The sequence below is a fragment of the Stenella coeruleoalba genome, assembly GCF_951394435.1.
Source record: "Stenella coeruleoalba genome assembly, chromosome: 8".
Lineage (NCBI taxonomy): Eukaryota > Metazoa > Chordata > Mammalia > Artiodactyla > Delphinidae > Stenella > Stenella coeruleoalba.
Window position 1 is genome coordinate 108888159 of NC_137154.1, and position 13884 is coordinate 108902042.

Consider the following 13884-nt stretch of genomic DNA (forward strand, 5'->3'; position numbering starts at 1 on the left):
GGAAAAAACGCATACGCCCTTTTTGGCCAAGTGCATCATTGTGGACGTTCTGCCTCTTTTCCTATGCTTTCAATGCAATTCCAGTCTACCTCCTGAAATCGGTTTCCTGCAATTCTGCCCCACTTTCAAGTCCTCTTGGCAGCCTTACTTCAGTATATTTTTGGACGATAGCTGTCATTTATAACTCTGCAGGTTTGTGAATTACAGTGCCCCTGAGCTCCTTTCTTCAACTCGCTTTCTTGTGAGCTGGCCGCAACACCGCAGGATGGCTTCAGGCCCTAATCTGGTTCTGGCACGGCACGCTGAGCCTTTGGATAATTCCTCTTCCTGGTGGGAAATGAGAGTTAAATTTGCCCGTCCAGACACCTCCAACTAGTCTCTCATTGGTTCTCACTATTCCTGTTCATCTTCCGCAGAAATTGCAATCTGGGCCAAACAGGAGGTTAAAGGGACTGACTCTCCAAGTCGGGAGAGTGTTAGTAAAGCATCTGGAATGTTGCATCCGAGTACCAGGGTACAAAAACTGAGACATATTTGAACACGTCTCCCGATCACATGGTTGATCATACTCTAGGTTCCACATGCATGTTTTAGCTGAAGGAAGAATACCTTAAACCTGGGAAGTTGAAACCCGTGGAATGGGTACCATGCAATATGACTTCAAAGGGTCTTCATTTGCTCACCGAACCTCTGCAATCCTATCACTGCTGCGTTTATGCCCCTGTACACATGCTTGATTCTCTTTCGGAGACATAGCAATCCATAGGTTTTAAGATACTTACTAGTCAGGTACATTCTTAGGCGTTTAATATGGGGTGTTGAGTCCATTTTGTTGAGCAAGGAGTAGCTCTTGTCTATTCCATATTTGGCTTAAGGAACTTTATCTGTGCTCATTTCAATCTCTGGTTTTATGCAGCACCCCAACTCACCTTTACCCTTAAGCAAGCATAAGCTGATTTTCTAAATTTGAGACCCTGTTCTGTTCTGTAATTCAGTTCCTGTGTAGCCAAGTTTACATTCCGTGTATTAGTGATATCTTATGATGTTTCTTTTTCTGTGTGACTTATTTCAGTTAGAATCATCATACCTGAATCCACTCATTGTGCTGCTAAGGGCCTGATGACATAGATTTCATTGCTAAGTGATATTGCTTTGTAAGTAAATACCACAACTTCTTTATCCATTTTTCACTTTCTGCGATGTTGAACTTGTACTGTAAACGAGGTTCTTGTAAACAGAGGCGTCCCAAACTTTGGGGTGGCTGTGTCTTTTTGATTTTAATTTCCCTAAGCTATAGGACCATAAGTGGAAGTGCCCTAGGCTCTGTTGCTTTGTTTTTTAGATGTTTCAGGAAACACCATACACTTCTCCCGAGTGTCAGTTGGCAATTTACATCCCGCCCATCAGCATAACAAGGCTCCCAGTTCTCCATGGCCTGTCCTGCCTTTCTGGATCTTACACTTTTTTCAGATGGCCCTTTTGACCAGGGGGAAGTGAGACTTCATTGTAGTGCAGATTTCCTTTGCAAGCTTGCTTGGTTGGCCAAAAAGGGCGTATGCGTTTTTTCCTGAATATTTCAGGAAAAAATGCATACGCCCTTTTTGGCCAAGTGCATCATTGTGGACGTTCTGCCTCTTTTCCTATGTTTTCAATGCAATTCCAGTCTACCTCCTGAAATCGGTTTCCTGCAATTCTGCCCCGCTTTCAAGTCCTCTTGGCAGCCTTACTTCAGTATATTTTTGGACGATAGCTGTCATTTATAACTCTGCAGGTTTGTGAATTACAGTGCCCCTGAGCTCCTTTCTTCAACTCGCTATCTTTTCAGCTGGCCGCAACACCGCATGATGGCTTCAGGCCCTAATCTGGTTCCGGCACGGCACGCTGAGCCTTTGGTTATTTCCTCTTCCTGGTGGGAAATGAGAGTTAAATTTGCCCGTCCAGACACCTCCAGCTAATCTCTCATTGGTTCTCGCTATTCCTGTTCATCTTCCGCAGAAATTGCAAACTGGGCCAAACAGGAGGTTAAAGGGACTGACTCTCCAAGTCGGGAGAGTGTTAGTAAAGCGTCTTGAATGTTGCACCTGAGTACCACGGTACGCAAACTAAGACATATTTGAACACGTCTCCCGATCACATGGTTGATCATACTCTAGGTTCCACATGCATGTTTTAGCTGAAGGAAGAATACCTTAAACCTGGGTAGTTGAAACCCGTGGAATGGGTACCATGCAATATGACTTCAAAGGGTCTTCATTTGCTCACCGAACCTCTCCAATCCTATCACTGCTGCGTTTATGCCCCTGTACACATGCTTGATTCTCTTTCGGAGACATAGCAATCCATAGGTTTTAAGATACTTACTAGTCAGGTACATTCTTAGGCGTTTAATATGGGGTGTTGAGTCCATTTCCTTGAGCAAGGAGTAGCTCTTGTCTATTCCATATTTGGCTTAAGGAACTTTATCTGTGCTCATTTCAATCTCTGGTTTTATGCAGCACCCCACCTCAGCTTTACCCTTAAGCAAGCATAAGTTGGTTTTCTAAATTTGAGACCCTGTTCTGTTCTGTAATTCAGTTCCTGTGTAGCCAAGTTTACATTCCGTGTATTACTGATATCTTATGATGTTTCTGTTTCTGTGTGACTTATTTCAGTTAGAATCATCATACCTGAATCCACTCATTGTTCTGTTAAGGGCCTGATGACATAGTTTTCATTGCTGAGTGATATTGCTTTGTAAGTAAATACCACAACTTCTTTATCCATTTTTCACTTTCTGCGATGTTGAACTTGTACTGTAAACGAGGTTCTTGTAAACAGAGGCATCCCAAACTTTGGGGTAGCTGTGTCTTTTTGATTTTAATTTCCCTAAGCTATAGGACCATAAGTGGAAGTGCCCTAGGCTCTGTTGCTTTGTTTTTTAGATGTTTCAGGAAACACCATACACTTCTCCCGAGTGTCTGTTGTCAATTTACATCCCGCCAATCAGCATAACAAGGCTCCCAGTTCTCCATGGCCTGTCCTGCCTTTCTGGATTTTACACTTTTTTCAGATGGCCCTTTTGACCGGGGCGAAATGAGACTTGATTGTAATGCAGATTTCCTTTGCAAGTTTGCTTGGTTGGCCAAAAAGGGCGTATGCGTTTTTTCCTGAATATATTCAGGAAAAAACGCATACACTCTTTTTGGCCAAGTGCATCATTGTGGACGTTCTGCCTCTTTTCCTATGCTTTCAATGCAATTCCAGTCTACCTCCTGAAATCGGTTTCCTGCAATTTTGCCCCACTTTCAAGTCCTCTTGGCAGCCTTACTTCAGTCTATTTTTGGACGATAGCTGTCATTTATAACTCTGCAGGTTTGTGAATTACAGTGCCCCTGAGCTCCTTTCTCCAACTCGCTTTCTTGTGACCTGGCCGCAACACCGCATGACGGCTTCAGGCCCTAATCTGGTTCCGGCACGGCACGCTGAGCCTTTGGTTAATTCCTCTTCCTGGTGGGAAATGAGAGTTAAATTTGCCCGTCCAGACACCTCCAGCTAGTCTCTCATTGGTTCTCCCTATTCCTGTTCATCTTCCGCAGAAATTGCAAACTGGGCCAAACAGGAGGTTAAAGGGACTGACTCTCCAAGTCGGGAGAGTGTTAGTAAAGCGTCTGGAATGTTGCACCCGAGTACCAGGGTACGAAAACTGAGACATATTTGAACACGTCTCCCGATCACATGGTTGATCATACTCTAGGTTCCACATGCATGTTTTAGCTGAAGGAAGAATACCTTAAACCTGGGTAGTTGAGACCCGTGGAATGGGTACCATGCAATATGACTTCAAAAGGTCTTCATTTGCTCACCGAACCTCTCCAATCTGATCACTGCTGAGTTTATGCCCCTGTACACATGCTTGATTCTCTTTCGGAGACATAGCAATCCATAGGTTTTAAGATACTTACTAGTCAGGTACATTCTTAGGCGTTTAATATGCGGTGTTGAGTCCATTTCGTTGAGCAAGGAGTAGCTCTTGTCTATTCCATATTTGGCTTAAGAACTTTATCTGTGCTCATTTCGATCTCTGGTTTTATGCAGCACCCCAACTCACCTTTCCCCTTAAGCAAGCATAAGTTGGTTTTCTAAATTTGAGACCCTGTTCTGTTTTGGAATTCAGTTCCTGTGTAGCCAAGTTTACATTCAGTGTATTACTGATATCTTATGATGTTTCTTTTTCTGTGTGACTTATTTCAGATAGAATCATCATACCTGAATCCCCTCATTGTGCTACTAAGGGCCTGATGACATAGATTTCATTGCTGAGTGATATTGCTTTGTAAGTAATACCACAACTTCTTTATCCATTTTTCACTTTCTGCGATGTTGAACTTGTACTGTAAACGAGGTTCTTGTAAACAGAGGCGTCCCAAACTTTGGGGTGGCTGTGTCTTTTTGATTTTAATTTCCCTAAGCTATAGGACCATAAGTGGAAGTTCCCTATGCTCTGTTGCTTTGTTTTTTAGATGTTTCAGGAAACATCATACACTTCTCCCGAGTGTCTCTTGGCAATTTACATCCCGCCCATCAGCATAACAAGGCTCCCAGTTCTCCATGGCCTGTCCTGCCTTTCTGGATTTTACACTTTTTTCAGATGGCCCTTTTGACCGGGGGGAAGTGAGACTTCATTGTAGTGCAGATTTCCTTTGCAAGTTTGCTTGGTTGGCCAAAAAGGGCGTATGCGTTTTTTCCTGAATATATTCAGGAAAAAACGCATACGCCCTTTTTGGCCAAGTGCATCATTGTGGACGTTCTGCCTCTTTTCCTATGCTTTCAATGCAATTCCAGTCTACCTCCTGAAATCGGTTTCCTGCAATTCTGCCCCGATTTCACGTCCTCTTGGCAGCCTTACTTCAGTATATTTTTGGACGATAGCTGTCATTTATAACTCTGCAGGTTTCTCAATTACAGTGTCCCTGAGCTCCTTTCTTCAACTCGCTTTCTTTTGAGCTGGCCGCAACAACGCAGGATGGCTTCAGGCCCTAATCTGGTTCTAGCACGGCACGCTGAGTCTTTGGTTATTTCCTCTTCCTGGTGGGAAATGAGAGTTAAATTTGCCCGTCCAGACACCTCCAGCTAGTCTCTCATTGGTTCTCCCTATTCCTGTTCATCTTCCGCAGAAATTGCAAACTGGGCCAAACAGGAGGTTAAAGGCGCTGACTCTCCAAGTGGGGAGAGTGTTAGTAAAGCGTCTGGAATGTTGCACCCGAGTACCAGGGGAGGAAAACTGAGACATATTTGAACACGTCTCCCGTTCACACGGTTGATCATACTCTGGGTTCCACATGCATGTTTTAGCTGAAGGAAGAATACCTTAAACCTGGAGAGTTGAGACCCATGTAATGGGTACCATGCAATATGACTTCAAAGTGTCTTCATTTGCTCACCGAACCTCTCCAATCCTATCACTGCTGCGTTTATGCCCCTGTACACATGCTTGATTCTCTTTCGGAGACATAGCAATCCATAGGTTTTAAGATACTTAGTAGTCAGGTACATTCTTAGGCGTTTAATATGGGGTGTTGAGTCCATTTCCTTGAGCAAGGAGTAGCTCTTGTCTATTCCATATTTGGCTTAAGGAACTTTATCTGTGCTCATTTCAATCTCTGGTTTTATGCAGCACCCCACCTCAGCTTTACCCTTAAGCAAGCATAAGTTGGTTTTCTAAATTTGAGACCCTGTTCTGTTCTGTAATTCAGTTCCTGTGTAGCCAAGTTTACATTCCGTGTATAACTGATATCTTATGATGTTTCTTTTTCTGTGTGACTTATTTCAGTTAGAATCATCATACCTGAATCCACTCATTGTTCTGCTAAGGGCCTGATGACATAGTTTTCATTGCTGAGTGATATTGCTTTGTAAGTAAATACCACAACTTCTTTATCCATTTTTCACTTTCTGCGATGTTGAACTTGTACTGTAAACGAGGTTCTTGTAAACAGAGGCATCCCAAACTTTGGGGTAGCTGTGTCTTTTTGATTTTAATTTCCCTAAGCTATAGGACCATAAGTGGAAGTGCCCTAGGCTCTGTTGCTTTGTTTTTTAGATGTTTCAGGAAACACCATACACTTCTCCCGAGTGTCTGTTGGCAATTTACATCCCGCCCATCAGCATAACAAGGCTCCCAGTTCTCCATGGACTGTCCTGCCTTTCTGGATTTTACACTTTTTTCAGATGGCCCTTTTGACCGGGGGGAAGTGAGACTTCATTGTAGTGCAGATTTCCTTTGCAAGCTTGCTTGGTTGGCCAAAAAGGGCGTATGCGTTTTTTCCTGAATATATTCAGGAAAAAACGCATACGCCCTTTTTGGCCAAGTGCATCATTGTGGACGTTCTGCCTCTTTTCCTATGCTTTCAATGCAATTCCAGTCTACCTCCTGAAATCGGTTTCCTGCAATTCTGCCCCACTTTCAAGGCCTCTTGGCAGCCTTACTTCAGTATATTTTTGGATGATAGCTGTCATTTATAACTCTGCAGGTTTGTGAATTACAGTGCCCCTGAGCTCCTTTCTTCAACTCGCTTTCTTTTGAGCTGGCCGCAACACCGCATGATGGCTTCAGGCCCTAATCTGGTTCCGGCACGGCACGCTGAGCCTTTGGTTATTTCCTCTTCCTGGTGGGAAATGAGAGTTAAATTTGCCCTTCCAGACACCTCCAGCTAGTCTCTCATTGGTTCTCGCTATTCCTGTTCATCTTCCGCAGAAATTGCAACCTGGGCCAAACAGGAGGTTAAATGGACTGACTCTCCAAGTCGGGAGAGTGTTAGTAAGGCATCTGGAATGTTGCACCCGAGTACCAGGGTACGCAAACTGAGACATATTTGAACACGTCTCCCGATCACATGGTTGATCATACTCTAGGTTCCACATGCATGTTTTAGCTGAAGGAAGAATACCTTAAACCTGGGTAGTTGAAACCCGTGGAATGGGTACCATGCAATATGACTTCAAAGGGTCTTCATTTGCTCACCGAACCTCTCCAATCCTATCACTGCTGCGTTTATGCCCCTGTACACATGCTTGATTCTCTTTCAGAGACATAGCAATCCATAGGTTTTAAGATACTTACTAGTCAGGTACATTCTTAGGCGTTTAATATGGGGTGTTGAGTCTATTTCGTTGAGCAAGGAGTAGCTCTTGTCTATTCCATATTTGGCGTAAGGAACTTTATCTGTGCTCATTTCAATCTCTGGTTTTATGCAGCACCCCATCTCATCTTTACCCTTAAGCAAGCATAAGTTGGTTTTCTAAATTTGAGACCCTGTTCTGTTCTGTAATTCAGTTCCTGTGTAGCCAAGTTTACATTCCGTGTATTAGTGATATCTTATGATGTTTCTTTTTCTGTGTGACTTATTTCAGTTAGAATCATCATACCTGAATCCACTCATTGTGCTGCTAAGGGCCTGATGACATAGATTTCATTGCTAAGTGATATTGCTTTGTAAGTAAATACCACAACTTCTTTATCCATTTTTCACTTTCTGCGATGTTGAACTTGTACTGTAAACGAGGTTCTTGTATACAGAGGCGTCTCAAACTTTGGGGTGGCTGTGTCTTTTTGATTTTAATTTCCCTAAGCTATAGGACCATAAGTGGAAGTGCCCTAGGCTCTGTTTCTTTGTTTTTTAGATGTTTCAGGAAACACCATACACTTCTCCCGAGTGTCAGTTGGCAATTTACATCCCGCCCATCAGCATAACAAGGCTCCCAGTTCTCCATGGCCTGTCCTGCCTTTCTGGATTTTACACTTTTTTCAGATGGCCCTTTTGACCGGGGGGAAGTGAGACTTCATTGTAGTGCAGATTTCCTTTGCAAGCTTGCTTGGTTGGCCAAAAAGGGCGTATGCGTTTTTTCCTGAATATATTCAGGAAAAAACGCATACGCCCTTTTTGGCCAAGTGCATCATTGTGGACGTTCTGCCTCTTTTCCTATGCTTTCAATGCAATTCCAGTCTACCTCCTGAAATCGGTTTCCTGCAATTCTGCCCCACTTTCAAGTCCTCTTGGCAGCCTTACTTCAGTATATTTTTGGACGATAGCTGTCATTTATAACTCTGCAGGTTTGTGAATTACAGTGCCCCTGAGCTCCTTTCTTCAACTCGCTTTCTTGTGAGCTGGCCGCAACACCGCAGGATGTCTTCAGGCCCTAATCTGGTTCTGGCACGGCACGCTGAGCCTTTGGATAATTCCTCTTCCTGGTGGGAAATGAGAGTTAAATTTGCCCGTCCAGACACCTCCAACTAGTCTCTCATTGGTTCTCACTATTCCTGTTCATCTTCCGCAGAAATTGCAATCTGGGCCAAACAGGAGGTTAAAGGGACTGACTCTCCAAGTCGGGAGAGTGTTAGTAAAGCATCTGGAATGTTGCATCCGAGTACCAGGGTACAAAAACTGAGACATATTTGAACACGTCTCCCGATCACATGGTTGATCATACTCTAGGTTCCACATGCATGTTTTAGCTGAAGGAAGAATACCTTAAACCTGGGAAGTTGAAACCCGTGGAATGGGTACCATGCAATATGACTTCAAAGGGTCTTCATTTGCTCACCGAACCTCTGCAATCCTATCACTGCTGCGTTTATGCCCCTGTACACATGCTTGATTCTCTTTCGGAGACATAGCAATCCATAGGTTTTAAGATACTTACTAGTCAGGTACATTCTTAGGCGTTTAATATGGGGTGTTGAGTCCATTTTGTTGAGCAAGCAGTAGCTCTTGTCTATTCCATATTTGGCTTAAGGAACTTTATCTGTGCTCATTTCAATCTCTGGTTTTATGCAGCACCCCAACTCACCTTTACCCTTAAGCAAGCATAAGCTGATTTTCTAAATTTGAGACCCTGTTCTGTTCTGTAATTCAGTTCCTGTGTAGCCAAGTTTACATTCCGTGTATTAGTGATATCTTATGATGTTTCTTTTTCTGTGTGACTTATTTCAGTTAGAATCATCATACCTGAATCCACTCATTGTGCTGCTAAGGGCCTGATGACATAGATTTCATTGCTAAGTGATATTGCTTTGTAAGTAAATACCACAACTTCTTTATCCATTTTTCACTTTCTGCGATGTTGAACTTGTACTGTAAACGAGGTTCTTGTAAACAGAGGCGTCCCAAACTTTGGGGTGGCTGTGTCTTTTTGATTTTAATTTCCCTAAGCTATAGGACCATAAGTGGAAGTGCCCTAGGCTCTGTTGCTTTGTTTTTTAGATGTTTCAGGAAACACCATACACTTCTCCCGAGTGTCAGTTGGCAATTTACATCCCGCCCATCAGCATAACAAGGCTCCCAGTTCTCCATGGCCTGTCCTGCCTTTCTGGATCTTACACTTTTTTCAGATGGCCCTTTTGACCAGGGGGAAGTGAGACTTCATTGTAGTGCAGATTTCCTTTGCAAGCTTGCTTGGTTGGCCAAAAAGGGCGTATGCGTTTTTTCCTGAATATTTCAGGAAAAAATGCATACGCCCTTTTTGGCCAAGTGCATCATTGTGGACGTTCTGCCTCTTTTCCTATGTTTTCAATGCAATTCCAGTCTACCTCCTGAAATCGGTTTCCTGCAATTCTGCCCCGCTTTCAAGTCCTCTTGGCAGCCTTACTTCAGTATATTTTTGGACGATAGCTGTCATTTATAACTCTGCAGGTTTGTGAATTACAGTGCCCCTGAGCTCCTTTCTTCAACTCGCTATCTTTTCAGCTGGCCGCAACACCGCATGATGGCTTCAGGCCCTAATCTGGTTCCGGCACGGCACGCTGAGCCTTTGGTTATTTCCTCTTCCTGGTGGGAAATGAGAGTTAAATTTGCCCGTCCAGACACCTCCAGCTAATCTCTCATTGGTTCTCGCTATTCCTGTTCATCTTCCGCAGAAATTGCAAACTGGGCCAAACAGGAGGTTAAAGGGACTGACTCTCCAAGTCGGGAGAGTGTTAGTAAAGCGTCTTGAATGTTGCACCTGAGTACCACGGTACGCAAACTAAGACATATTTGAACACGTCTCCCGATCACATGGTTGATCATACTCTAGGTTCCACATGCATGTTTTAGTTGAAGGAAGAATACCTTAAACCTGGGTAGTTGAAACCCGTGGAATGGGTACCATGCAATATGACTTCAAAGTGTCTTCATTTGCTCACCGAACCTCTCCAATCCTATCACTGCTGCGTTTATGCCCCTGTACACATGCTTGATTCTCTTTCGGAGACATAGCAATCCATAGGTTTTAAGATACTTACTAGTCAGGTACATTCTTAGGCGTTTAATATGGGGTGTTGAGTCCATTTCCTTGAGCAAGGAGTAGCTCTTGTCTATTCCATATTTGGCTTAAGGAACTTTATCTGTGCTCATTTCAATCTCTGGTTTTATGCAGCACCCCACCTCAGCTTTACCCTTAAGCAAGCATAAGTTGGTTTTCTAAATTTGAGACCCTGTTCTGTTCTGTAATTCAGTTCCTGTGTAGCCAAGTTTACATTCCGTGTATTACTGATATCTTATGATGTTTCTGTTTCTGTGTGACTTATTTCAGTTAGAATCATCATACCTGAATCCACTCATTGTTCTGCTAAGGGCCTGATGACATAGTTTTCATTGCTGAGTGATATTGCTTTGTAAGTAAATACCACAACTTCTTTATCCATTTTTCACTTTCTGCGATGTTGAACTTGTACTGTAAACGAGGTTCTTGTAAACAGAGGCATCCCAAACTTTGGGGTAGCTGTGTCTTTTTGATTTTAATTTCCCTAAGCTATAGGACCATAAGTGGAAGTGCCCTAGGCTCTGTTGCTTTGTTTTTTAGATGTTTCAGGAAACACCATACACTTCTCCCGAGTGTCTGTTGGCAATTTACATCCCGCCCATCAGCATAACAAGGCTCCCAGTTCTCCATGGACTGTCCTGCCTTTCTGGATTTTACACTTTTTTCAGATGGCCCTTTTGACCGGGGGGAAGTGAGACTTCATTGTAGTGCAGATTTCCTTTGCAAGCTTGCTTGGTTGGCCAAAAAGGGCGTATGCGTTTTTTCCTGAATATATTCAGGAAAAAACGCATACGCCCTTTTTGGCCAAGTGCATCATTGTGGACGTTCTGCCTCTTTTCCTATGCTTTCAATGCAATTCCAGTCTACCTCCTGAAATCGGTTTCCTGCAATTCTGCCCCACTTTCAAGGCCTCTTGGCAGCCTTACTTCAGTATATTTTTGGATGATAGCTGTCATTTATAACTCTGCAGGTTTGTGAATTACAGTGCCCCTGAGCTCCTTTCTTCAACTCGCTTTCTTTTGAGCTGGCCGCAACACCGCATGATGGCTTCAGGCCCTAATCTGGTTCCGGCACGGCACGCTGAGCCTTTGGTTATTTCCTCTTCCTGGTGGGAAATGAGAGTTAAATTTGCCCTTCCAGACACCTCCAGCTAGTCTCTCATTGGTTCTCGCTATTCCTGTTCATCTTCCGCAGAAATTGCAACCTGGGCCAAACAGGAGGTTAAAGGGACTGACTCTCCAAGTCGGGAGAGTGTTAGTAAGGCGTCTGGAATGTTGCACCCGAGTACCAGGGTACGCAAACTGAGACATATTTGAACACGTCTCCCGATCACATGGTTGATCATACTCTAGGTTCCACATGCATGTTTTAGCTGAAGGAAGAATACCTTAAACCTGGGTAGTTGAAACCCGTGGAATGGGTACCATGCAATATGACTTCAAAGGGTCTTCATTTGCTCACCGAACCTCTCCAATCCTATCACTGCTGCGTTTATGCCCCTGTACACATGCTTGATTCTCTTTCAGAGACATAGCAATCCATAGGTTTTAAGATACTTACTAGTCAGGTACATTCTTAGGCGTTTAATATGGGGTGTTGAGTCTATTTCGTTGAGCAAGGAGTAGCTCTTGTCTATTCCATATTTGGCTTAAGGAACTTTATCTGTGCTCATTTCAATCTCTGGTTTTATGCAGCACCCCAACTCACCTTTCCCCTTAAGCAAGCATAAGTTGGTTTTCTAAATTTGAGACCCTGTTCTGTTCTGTAATTCAGTTCCTGTGTAGCCAAGTTTACATTCCGTGTATTAGTGATATCTTATGATGTTTCTTTTTCTGTGTGACTTATTTCAGTTAGAATCATCATACCTGAATCCACTCATTGTGCTGCTAAGGGCCTGATGACATAGATTTCATTGCTAAGTGATATTGCTTTGTAAGTAAATACCACAACTTCTTTATCCATTTTTCACTTTCTGCGATGTTGAACTTGTACTGTAAAAAAGGTTCTTGTATACAGAGGCGTCTCAAATTTTGGGGTGGCTGTGTCTTTTTGATTTTAATTTCCCTAAGCTATAGGACCATAAGTGGAAGTGCCCTAGGCTCTGTTTCTTTGTTTTTTAGATGTTTCAGGAAACACCATACACTTCTCCCCAGTGTCAGTTGGCAATTTACATCCCGCCCATCAGCATAACAAGGCTCCCAGTTCTCCATGGCCTGTCCTGCCTTTCTGGATTTTACACTTTTTTCAGATGGCCCTTTTGACCGGGGGGAAGTGAGACTTCATTGTAGTGCAGATTTCCTTTGCAAGCTTGCTTGGTTGGCCAAAAAGGGCCTATGCGTTTTTTCCTGAATATATTCAGGAAAAAACGCATACGCCCTTTTTGGCCAAGTGCATCATTGTGGACGTTCTGCCTCTTTTCCTATGCTTTCAATGCAATTCCAGTCTACCTCCTGAAATCGGTTTCCTGCAATTCTGCCCCACTTTCAAGTCCTCTTGGCAGCCTTACTTCAGTATATTTTTGGACGATAGCTGTCATTTATAACTCTGCAGGTTTGTGAATTACAGTGCCCCTGAGCTCCTTTCTTCAACTCGCTTTCTTGTGAGCTGGCCGCAACACCGCAGGATGGCTTCAGGCCCTAATCTGGTTCTGGCACGGCACGCTGAGCCTTTGGATAATTCCTCTTCCTGGTGGGAAATGAGAGTTAAATTTGCCCGTCCAGACACCTCCAACTAGTCTCTCATTGGTTCTCACTATTCCTGTTCATCTTCCGCAGAAATTGCAAACTGGGCCAAACAGGAGGTTAAAGGGACTGACTCTCCAAGTCGGGAGAGTGTTAGTAAAGCATCTGGAATGTTGCATCCGAGTACCAGGGTACAAAAACTGAGACATATTTGAACACGTCTCCCGATCACATGGTTGATCATACTCTAGGTTCCACATGCATGTTTTAGCTGAAGGAAGAATACCTTAAACCTGGGAAGTTGAAACCCGTGGAATGGGTACCATGCAATATGACTTCAAAGGGTCTTCATTTGCTCACCGAACCTCTGCAATCCTATCACTGCTGCGTTTATGCCCCTGTACACATGCTTGATTCTCTTTCGGAGACATAGCAATCCATAGGTTTTAAGATACTTACTAGTCAGGTACATTCTTAGGCGTTTAATATGGGGTGTTGAGTCCATTTCGTTGAGCAAGGAGTAGCTCTTGTCTATTCCATATTTGGCTTAAGGAACTTTATCTGTGCTCATTTCAATCTCTGGTTTTATGCAGCACCCCAACTCACCTTTACCCTTAAGCAAGCATAAGCTGATTTTCTAAATTTGAGACCCTGTTCTGTTCTGTAATTCAGTTCCTGTGTAGCCAAGTTTACATTCCGTGTATTAGTGATATCTTATGATGTTTCTTTTTCTGTGTGACTTATTTCATTTAGAATCATCATACCTGAATCCACTCATTGTGCTGCTAAGGGCCTGATGACATAGATTTCATTGTTAAGTGATATTGCTTTGTAAGTAAATACCACAACTTCTTTATCCATTTTTCACTTTCTGCGATGTTGAACTTGTACTGTAAACGAGGTTCTTGTAAACAGAGGCGTCCCA

The 13884-nt window shown here is 43.3% G+C and overlaps 1 long non-coding RNA gene across 32 annotated transcripts in view; it reads left to right on the forward strand.

Moving 5' to 3' along the window:
* LOC307190093 overlaps window positions 1-13884 on the forward strand; it is a 1314632-nt gene that overhangs the window by 22630 nt on the left and 1278118 nt on the right. For all 32 annotated transcript variants that reach the window (XR_013829369.1, XR_013829370.1, XR_013829377.1 and 29 more), the window contains exon 2: window positions 13713-13794. This is a non-coding gene — a long non-coding RNA (uncharacterized lncRNA). The remainder of the gene's footprint in view (window positions 1-13712; window positions 13795-13884) is intronic.